We start from the raw sequence: 8,206 nt of genomic DNA, 5'->3' as shown, positions 1-8,206 counted from the left end.
GTAGATGAAGGTAAAATATATTTGCCCTCTGAAAGAAAACGCCATGTATAAGAGCTGGTCAGATGAGATTTTTTGTATATACCCACCTCAGCGGAGTTTTAAATAAAACCAGAAAGTTCCACGCCGATGTCTGCTGCGTCTCCCAGTAGCGGTACCTCAGTGCCCCCTTTTCACACGCAGACTTGAGGGCTTGCGTTTCTGAACAGTAGGTTGGCGTCTCTAAATGTACTTCATCCATCCAGCAGCCGTGTGGAATCGTGTTTTGGATCGTTTGGACGATCAAGAGTGCTAGTAAAAGTCTAACAAAGGCTGAGCACGCTGGCACATTCAGCTGCTGGTAGGGTAGGCAGCAGCCAGCAAATCCCGCTGTGAAAGCAGCTGACGAGCGGGGAAGGTTGGAGGTAAGTATCGACTTCAACGCGAGAACGGCTGCTTCCCACGCAACAGAACACTGACCCCAGTCCGAAGACGACTGACTGCTGCCCTGGGCGGTCCCGCGGCATCGGAGCGGGTTTGGCTCGGGACCAGCAATCCGCGGCACGGCTGCCCGCGCTCTGCCGGCGTAGCGAGACTCGTGGGCTGGGAGAAGGTCCGTCATCCTGACAGTCAGCACAACCCAGGCAATTGTACGTGGGTCCTTCCGTGGGTTTTGCCCGCAATAAGCATATTGCAACATTTTAAGGTTCTGTTCTCCGCCTGTGGGTGCTCACCAAAATTTGAGGGGTGGGAGCAGCTGAGAACAAAGCGTCGCTTTAACATCCACCGTTTTTTTCAGCCTTAGGAAGTGCTATTTGTAGCTCAGTTTCCCTTTTCTTACCTATTTGTGCTGCAACCTTCATCACCTTTCAGCCTTTCCACACAGGTAGCTTGGCTCTGTGCAAATGCTACCATCACCTCCCCCGCTGTCGGGAGAAGTGTTAAAAAAGGGTTTTCTGTCCTGCACAGTGCTTTCAGATGTCAGCATTTGCTGTTCTGCATCAGCACAACATTGACAGCCTGAAAACTGTTCACAAAATCATGAAACCAGTGCCAAAATACTCAGTGGCTTGCGGCTGTTGGCAAACCCCCAGCCCATGAGGAAGGCTGGTTCTTGCCCTGACCTTGCCATTCACCCACAGCCTTGGAGCAAGGATTTGAACTTGAGTTTCGTCCATTGCAGGGCCTTAGGCTGATTTGCACATTAGACTAGGCTAGCGGTCTTCATCTTTCTCAAACTTCAAAATGCCTTGAAATTTCCTATAGTATATGCAGATTTCTGGACATAGTGAATTTAAACTACTTACTGTACACTTAATTTACTTATTAGCTTCTTACGGGTTGTTGGAAAGCAGACCAGTATTTTTCTGTTACGGGATATCACAGGGTGTGGGGTTGAGCCGCTCCTCTTGGGTTTTTTGTATGCTGGTGACACCAGCCTTCCCGTTACACTTTTTGAATCACAAATTCCATCTGGACCCTTAAAAGTCTTTGCCAGTGCAGGTTTTGTTGCTTGTTTTTCTCAAAACTGGCATGGTCCCGTGAACGATTTTAACTTCACTGAATTACTCTTCAGTATAGAAGAGTTTATTTTAAAAATTCCTGAGCAGCAGTAGTTGATGGTTATATGATTGACTACAGTGATGTCTCCTAGCAACTTGGCTGAAAAAAGATCATCCCACATTGCTCATTTGTCCAAAGATTTTCAGATTGCTGTGTAAAAACATGTTTATCTTGATGAAGCTGACTAAACCACCTCACTTCACCAGTACTCTCTGCACCAGATTTTGTGCCATGCTGTTGAAAAGGCTTCTCCAAGAGTGACATTAAAGATATAAGCCACATCCTCAGACTCCTGTTTCAGGGGCAAGACATATGCAAAATGCCCTCCCAGGCAGCTGAGTAGCAGCTACCCCACATCACCAAAACATTCGCTTCCCTCTGGCCTGCCCTTTCCCAGCAGCAATTCTGTGCCAGGGCTTGCAAAGGATGGAGAGAGACCTGCGGAGTTCATCTTGCTGTCAGACACAGGTTTTCAGAGATGGGTACAGCCTGTGGACCTTTCATCTGGCATCTCCTCTGTGTTGGTGACGATGACAAATGGTTGGCTTGCTGATAGTCAACATCATTTCAATAATCCTTTTTTTAAAGAGATTGCTGCTGTTAGTTGTGACAAACTACCTGAAAGGGGGTTGTGGCGTTGAGGGTGTTGGCCTCTTCTCCCAAGTAACTAGTGATAGGACAAGAGGAAATGGCCTCAAGTTGCGCCAGGGGAGGTTTAGATTGGATATTAGGAAAAATTTCTTCACTGAGAGGGTGGTCAGGCATTGGAACAGGCTGCCCAGGGAGGTGGTGGAGTTGCCATCTCTGGAAGTGTTCAAAAAACATGTGGATGTGGCGCTTCGGGACATGGTCTAGGGGACATGGTGGCGCTGGATTAATGGTTGGACTTGATGATCTTGAAGGTCCTTTCCAACCTAGTGATTCTGTGATTCTGTGAAATGCTACTCTTCCACAAGATTCCACAGGTGAGAAGCTGAAAGACATGCTCTCCTTCTCCTCATGGCGTTCCCCTGTGCTTTCTCAGCCTCCTCAGGCTGCAGTGACCACTGTGTGTCACCATCACAACCTCCATCTGTGTTGGTCTGAGGCTGGCTAACATTCAGCACAGATGTGATGGAGGCATTGCTGGGTGTGAGAGATGGCAGAGATCCTGTCCTTTCCCCTCCTGAGGAAGGGCGTCCAGCATTGATGGAGAGCTCATCGACAGGACGTGGTCCTGGAGCGCAGGCTGTGGTGGTGCGTGCCCTATGGTAGTGGCTGCTCCACCTGCCCTGCTAGCTGCATTTGACCATAAAGTAATGCCTCTGCGAAGCAGATGCTGTCACTGTTTAGAGGCCTTTTTTGCTTCAACACCAGCCTATGGCAACATGCATGACCGAAGCCAATGCGGGAAGAACTGCTCAGCCATGAGCGAGGCACGTAACTGAAGGGCTGTGAGACCTGTGCTGGCTGCCCGTTGGCCTGAGGTAGCTGCCATGGACCTCTCTACCTGAGAGATCACCTCTCTCCTTGTGCCGTACCCCTGCAACTACAGGTAGCAACATCCTAGCTGGATTTGTGCTGCAAAGGAGGTTGGGTGACTATCGAAAGCTTCCCAGGTCCATGGAGTTGCCTCTCTCTCTCTCTTACTCATGTGGCCTTAATTATAATCTCTTGGGGGCATGTTGTAAAAGCTGCATTTTTTCACACAGTTTTGAAGGGGGTATAAAGAAATTATGTAAGGATGTTTTGGCCATGTTCCTGCCGTCACTGTCCAGTGCCTGATGCAAACTGTTTTCTTCACTTTGTTATTTAAACTGCTGGCAGGTGAGTTAATTAATTTTAATAGAATGCTACAGGGTGGGTTTTGCAAGTCTAATTATTGGAAGGGCACTCAGACATGCTAAAAGGTCTCTTTGAATGCCAAATCTAAAGAAAGTGGTACAATTAAATAATGGTCTAGTCTTTTTCTTAATGAAAAGAAAAGAAGAGAGAAAAAGAAAAGGAAGAGGCCAGGTCAGTTGAAGCAATTACACCAGTAGTAGTACAGGAGTACTAGAACTCCTCTAAACCCCTTCTTTTTGTTCATGTACACATATCTCTGATATCTTTATAACTTTATTGGCTATATTTGGATCAAGTTAACACACACTGCTCTTCTTTGACTTGGCCTGCCTTTGTGCTATGGTTTATATCCCAGCACATCCACAGCAGGGAGATCTTCAAAACAGGGATATTGGACCTGTCACACAGTACCAACCACCCTGAAGGGCAACCAGAGATACTGGTCCACTAAACTGGATCAGCCAGCGCAGGCACTGGTGGTATCTGTGTGAAAGAGTCAGCCTCCAGAGAGGGTTAATCAGAGGCTCGTTGGCATGCAGCGAGGCAGGCAGCGGGGAGGCAGGCGTGAAGGAATGCTGAGGTTATCCCAGCAACCTTGCAGTGATTGTCTAACCTGATAGGTGTTTTCATTCCTTAGGATTTTTTAAATCACCTCTCTGCTCCTTTGGTAGTGTGTATAAGGTTATCTCGACAGGGCAAATAAATAGTGTGTCCCCTAAAGCCAAGAGATTTCCAATATTTTTCTTGTAGAAGAAAATAATTGCTGTCATCAACGTTTCTCCTTGTCATCTCCCTTTTAAGGCTCTGTCTGTAACAGCAATAGAGTTTGGCTTGCAGTATTTCACCTTAAGAAGTCAGCAGAGCGGTTGAAGCTGGATTTCTGCATATACTTATGCATTCAGGTATCCACTCCGCTCTGGCCTAGGTATGAGAATACTCTGAGGTTAGAGTAGCGAGTTCCTGTACGTGCCTCTGGCCTTAAATGATTAAACGGTTGACTATTGCTGTGGTTGAAAAGCACTGATAAAAAACTGTGGAGAGTTAAATCTTGCTGTATTTCAGGTATTTTCCCTTTAGTCATGTTCCTCTTGAACTGAACACTCTTCATAACACCTATTCCAGATTAGGCTTTCTTTTTTATTCTAGCCTATGACAAGATAAATTTATAATAAAAGTTTTCTTTCATTTGTGTATAACCTTGAGAAAGATTCTTTCAGCTGGTAGTTTGATTAACCTTACAAAGAACAGAGTTGAACAATTTTGTCTAAGCTCACCATGTCGGAAAAGATGCATTAAGCTTGTATTAAGAAATGGAAAGATTAAAAATGCAGTGGTTGTGCACAAGTCCATTCTCATTACATCTTTCCAAGTAACTATTTCAAGCTTTTATCTGTTGTTGAGCTTCATTTCTACTGCTAATAAAACCAATATGAGACAAATAATGAAATATTGATTTAGCAACTTGAAACTTTTTAAACTGCCATTTTATTCAATGCCACCATAGGCAGCACAGCAGAATGAAAGTTTTATTGTAGACTGAATGAACCTATTGGTTTGAGCACGACACAATGAAATTGTAACATAGCAATAAAATTGCAGGGCACATTTATGCCATCTGTTTCATAGTGGGAAAACAAAGAACATTTTGGTGATGGCCCCAAACAATAAATCTGGATTTAGAAAAGAAAAACAATTGGAGCTTGTAATGTTAGGAACAGCCTAAGATGTTGCACATCCTCCTTCCCCCACTGCTGCTCAGCTGCAAAGTTCTCCCAAGTGTTTCTTGGTTTAGGCATCCTTAACTGTTATAGTCTGATGGGTTAAGGGCTCTGAAAAACATCTTTAAGTCATAGAACACTGATTCAACAGATGTTTGCCTCTTCCCATCCTGTCGTTTTTAGCACCTTTTAATTTTTGGAGTGGGCAGGAAGGCAGGCAGTCAAGTCGCATTGCTCCATGATCAGTCGAATAGGAAACAGAGTTAAAGGGCTACAATCTGTTAGCAGGGAGCTAGCATGAAACAAAGGTTTTGTTCAATCTTCCATGAAAACAGTGTAAAATCTAATAGCTAAGCCCTATGTTATTAGAAAATGAGGCAACCAGATTACAGTAAATCATGCAATATGTGCAGGAAAGGTGTTTTCCTTGGGAAATCAGTGATGTAAGATAAGAGGGATCTCTTATTCTGACCACTCTTCAAAGATTCGATATAGAGTCCCTTGTATTTTTAAATATCCTGTGACCTTAAGGAAGGGACTGTAAAATATCGCCCTTGTAGCTATTGAAATCTGTAGATACAGAACGTGATTGAGATGGGTAATAAATTCTTTCTTTAATTCTTTTTGTTGCCAGGTTATAAATGTTATGGCATATCTACCTAATAAGAAATAAAAAACATCTTTCTTTGGTGGGTGAGATCTCTTGCAGGGAGTTTCTGCGCAGTTTCTTACTGTTTTCTGTGTGTCCCCTTTCCCACATCAGTCCTCTGTAACGTACCTGGATGACCTTCTGCGATGGTATCTGTTCAAAGTCTGCATATTGACTTTTGGAGGAGGAAAGGAGAAGACAGCAGATGTCAGGGTTGTTGAGGCCACTAGTTTCTGGTCCAGCTGCAGCACTACGATCGCCTCGGGGCATCTGCGGCAAAACCCCTCTCTGGCACCTCCTCCTCAGTTCATCTACCGGTCTCCAGTTCCTCAGCCGGGTTCCTCAGCCTGCCAACGCGTGGCGAGTACACGCTTTCGTACAGCCTCCCCCACAGCCCGCCGCTCTGCAGAGCCAGGCCTCCACAGGTCACGGCTGGGAGTCTGCCGTCAGCTTCCCTGAAGGAGGTTGCCATCCTTGCCCAGCTGTCTCCATTAGGCACCCAGTTACCTGCCCGGCACAAATCGATGCCCCTCGGATTTTAACTGAGAAGGCTGGAAACAACTGGGTTGGGTTGGTTTTAAGCCACAGAAGGCACAGGTTTCATTTTTTATAGTGTTCGCCTGTTTTAAGATGAGAGCTTGAAAAATGCCATTAAAATGAAGAATGGTCGCAAGGTAATAGAGAAACAATCTTCTCGCTTTAAGGACTTGAGCTGAAAGCTAAATGACTGTAGTGGTTCAGATTGTAAAAGCAGTGGGAAATTTAATGAACAGTGACCCCACAGGAAAGTCAATCTGTCTGTTAATGTTTAGTTTTGTCATTTCTTCTGAAAAGTAATAAACTTCTATTATCTAATCTATTGGTTACGGAACCTGGGGTCAGGCTCCCGTTGAGCTTAACTCTGCCAATCTGTCTCAGCTGAAATTACTGACCTTCCCCATGTAATGGGTAAACATCCCAAGCAAGAAATAAGTACACGGGCGCTCAGGGAAACAGTTATGGTTGTGGGGAAAGGAAATTACATGAACTTGACTGCAAGACCTCTAAATGGTCTGCAAGTTCCCCTAATATTAAACTGATTCAGCCAGTTAAATTATTTAAAATATAAAGAATGAAACTGTGATTAATTAGTAGCAGCTAATGCCCCAGTTCTGTAACATGTCATTCATCTGGATGCTGTAGAATATTTCTTGCAAATCTCATAGCAAAGGTGGTAATCAAATAAGAGATACAAATACGAACCTCTCTGCTTATGTTTAGCTATTGAGAACATGTATTTACTTAACCAGGTGGGAAGAGGCACCTTGAAAGCTAGCTGATTTAAAGAAGTGTGTATTTCAGCTACAGGCTAAAATAATTAATCGAAAAGCAGGAACGATGCGAACTTTGGATATCACTGTCCGCACAGGTGGCTGCTGTGAGCATAGGCCTAGAAGAAGCTGGAGAAGCCATCTGCTCCCGTCCCCTGCCACGAGGCAGAGCCAGCCCCGTCCTGTAAAGTTCTTCATTTGGGCTAAAGTTTGAGGTCGGCTTTGTTTTAGTCACCTTATCTACTTCTTCAGTCAGCAGCTGATGCTGTTTGGTTATGCTTTGTGACCAGCGTGTTTGTGTGGCTTTGCACAGCAGCTCGTCCTGTGAGAATGGGACTGTGTGTGGGTGGGATGTGACTTTGGAAGTGGCTGAGCTGACAAAACTCTTCAGGCTTCACCAATCTTCTTTTGTTCCTCAGTTAAATAGTGGGGATTATCCAGAGTCCAATGCCTACATGTACACATCCCTCACAGTGTACAAATTTAATGAGATTTATGAATTGGTTACATACTGCATGTCACACTAAATCTGTATTTTCTTCTTTATAAGGCTTCAATAAAAATTGTGTAGCTCTGTTTACATATGTGTCTCAGATAAAATTTCTTTAAAGGCTACTCATGTTTATTTTTGCTTAAGAGCCAATTGCAATTTACAGTCGCATATATAATACAAATAAAACTACACAAATAAAACTTCACATTTAAAAAGTTATAGAACTTTTTATAGTTTCCATCTTTTTTCCCCCCTTTTCTCTTTTTTTTTTGTTGCTGGCTGGAATGTGGTTCTGTGGGCTGGAAAAACAGCTTTCCCTGACAGTAACATCCTTTTCCACTAAGCAAATCTTGTTGATGTAAAGGAAATTTTCCAGCCGACAATTTCCTGTTGCTAAAGTACAGTGAAAAGTTGGTCAAAAGTAGTCTGGAGAAGGCCACTATTTTCATGAAGAGAAATGAAGCTATAAAGGGTCGTGCTGGTCTTCAGGCTGTCCTGGCACAGCAAGGGCCAGCAGCCCCAGGCAGAGCCGGGATGGGGACGGTGACCGGGGACCACCGCAGACCCCGGGGACCGCCAGGGACAGCCAGGGACGTGGGGCGGCTCCGAGGCCGAGCCAGGGACCTCAGCAGGTGAAGCGGGGCAGTGGGGTCTGCTCCCAGCCCGGGGCAGA

The sequence above is a fragment of the Phaethon lepturus genome, unplaced genomic scaffold (assembly GCF_000687285.1).
Source record: "Phaethon lepturus isolate BGI_N335 unplaced genomic scaffold, ASM68728v1 scaffold13961, whole genome shotgun sequence".
Lineage (NCBI taxonomy): Eukaryota > Metazoa > Chordata > Aves > Phaethontiformes > Phaethontidae > Phaethon > Phaethon lepturus.
The sequence above is the reverse complement of the archived record's forward strand: the minus strand, read 5'-3'. Positions refer to the sequence as shown.